The sequence below is a fragment of the Notechis scutatus genome, chromosome Z (genome assembly GCF_049901735.1).
Source record: "Notechis scutatus isolate UNSWTSFEM ecotype Mainland chromosome Z, rNotScu1.2, whole genome shotgun sequence".
Lineage (NCBI taxonomy): Eukaryota > Metazoa > Chordata > Lepidosauria > Squamata > Elapidae > Notechis > Notechis scutatus.
In genome coordinates this window covers 121,077,867-121,080,738 of record NC_142025.1, presented here as the reverse complement: position 1 = coordinate 121,080,738, position 2,872 = coordinate 121,077,867, and positions in this window count along the sequence as shown.

Below are 2,872 nucleotides of genomic sequence, written 5' to 3'. Positions count from 1 at the left end.
TAATCACCACCATGCAAAAGAGATGCAACCAATCACCGTTCAAGGAGTATATACCTTTTGACCAATCAAAATGCACGTTGTTCGCTCAGATTACCCCCCCCCCTTACAAATCTTTCTCGTCTGCTGAAGTGTCCCGTTTAAGCCAATGGAAATGAGCGGATTTGACAATGACGGACGTCAACGGAAAGCCCAATCGCTTGCACGGAATCACAAATTGACTAAAGTCTTACCAATTCAAGTTCAGGGTAGGGTAATGCCTATTGATAGAAAAGGACTTTTGAGAAGACGACGAAAAACAGAAATGCAGAGCTTAATAAAAAAAAAAAAGGTGGGATTTCTTTGCAGAAAAGTTTCATTGGCCAAGTACCAAAGAATTACCTGAAAAGCCAATAGAAAACACGCGCACACTATATGATGCCCCCCACTAGTTGGTGATATGTTGGTTGGAGTACCTTACCTGTGCTGGAACTCCCGGAAGACCTGTGGGAGGCAACAACGGGACACATTTTTTTCTTTTGCTGTCTTCTAGTGGATTTGCAAATTTATAGGGTAACCTTAGTTCTAGGACGCGGGATGCGACTCATCGGCAGCTGCGCCGTTTAAGGGCTCTAAAATGTAGTAAAGGTGCCCATTAAAATAAATCCATATTAATGCAAAATATAATACAACTAAAGCAGTAGCACTGCAAGGACTGAGAAAATAGATTTGAGGCCCAGGCTAAGGAGAAGCTTTGCCTCAATTCCATAGAAAATTATGCCATAATATGAGTCCCATAACGGAGAAAGCAGTATTGAATGCCAACTGCCTTAGTAGTGAGACTCATTAAAAAAGCCTCATTGATGAGATAAGATGTAAAGACTATACACAAATAGGTCTTCCTATAAACATACAGGTGAAACTCAAAAAATTAGAATATGGTGCAAAAGTTCATTTATTTCAGTAATGCAACTTAAAAGGTGAACCCAATGTATGAGATAGACTCATTACATGCAAAGCAAGATAGTTCAAGCCGTGATGTGTCATAATTGCGATGATTATGGCGTACAGCTCATGAAAACCCCAAATCCACAATTTCAGAAAATTAGAATATTACATGCAATCAATAAAACAAGGATTGTACATAGAACAATATCGGACCTCTGAAAAGTATAAGCATGCATATGTACTCAGTACTTGGTTTGGGCCCCTTTTGCAGTAATTATTGCCTCAATGCGGCGTGGCATGGAAGCTATCAGCCTGTGGCACTGCTGAGGTGTTATGGAAGACCAGGATGCTTCAAGAACGGCCTTCAGCTCTTCTGCATTGTTCGGTCTCATGTCTCTAATCTTTCTCTTGGCAATGCCCCATAGATTCTCTATGGGGTTCAGGTCAGGCGAGTTTGCTGGCCAATCAAGCACAGTAATCCCACGGTCATTGAACCAGGTGGCTTTAAAAAAAAAAAAATTGGTTTTTAAGACAAACATAGACAAACAAAACATAAAAACATCAAGCTATCTTCCATATATATACATACAGTGTACCGGTGGGTTTACAAATTGTTTTGTGCTTCCATTTCATAGTCTTCAATTACAATTACATTGTATATATTCTCATATTTTCAATCAAGTATTAAATTCATTAATATTGTTAATCAACCATTTGACTATACTTTTATTCATTCCTGTTTTACAAAATAATCATATTTTACTTAATTTGTTTTATGACAGTTCATATTATCATCTCAAATCTATCCTACAAGCATTTTGTAGATATAATAAGAACAGAATACATCTTTATATATTATTTTCTAAGAGTCTACATATTTCATTACTGTATTTTATTGTCTAACCATTGATAGAATAGATCCCAAATTTTATAAAATTGTTTATCATCTTGTTCTCTGATTTCAAATGTCAATCTACTCATTTCAACACATTCCAATATTTTCTTAATGATTTCCTCCTGTGTGGTATTTTCTCATTTTTCCAGTTTTTAGCAAATACAATCCTAGCCGCTGTTAATACCTTTACAATCAGGTATTTCAATTCTTTACTATGTAAAATTCATGTAAAATCATGTAAAATTCCCAATAAAAATATCTTTGGTTTCAAATCTATATGCTTTTTTGTCATTTTTTCCAACCACGTGTGGATTTTAGTCCAATATTTTTTAGCATCCGCACAAGTCCACCACATATGGTAATATGAGCCAGGTGTCTGATGACATTTCCAACATTTTTCAGATTTGTTCTTGAACATTCTTGCTATTCTTGTCGGGGGAAAATGCCACCGGTAAAACATCTTACACAAATTTTCTTTATATGCTGTCGACATTGTCATTTTATAATTTTGAGACCACAATTTTTGCCATTTCTCTTTTTTTTTTAATATAGTTTATTAAATTTTTACAATTAAAACCAGTCACAATACATACACAAATAAGCAAAAGAAAGAAAGAAAAAAAAGAAAGAAGAGAGAAGAGGAAGAGAGGGAAAGAATTTTGAGAAAAGAAAGAAAGAAAGAGGTTACAGGATTAAAAGTATTCTTATTTTAACAGTTTGCAAGATCTTCTTTTGTTTTCATCACCTTAACTTGTGTCATATAACCACACCTGTTTTTAACTTATATCGTTACCTCGTTATTATGTATTGATACTTTTCTTTTATGCCTTCTAATATATTATTTATCTTTGGTCAATCCAATTATACCAACAATTCCAGCTATCATAGTATAGTGAAGTGTCTTTGTTTTTAGCGCCAAAGTCAATTTATCCATTTCTGCGCATTTTGAGATTTTTTCAATAATCATTTCTTCTGATGGAATTTGATGTTGTTTCCAGTGTTGAGCGAAGGCTAATCTGGCCGCTGTTAAAATGTGTATTGTTATGTATTTGG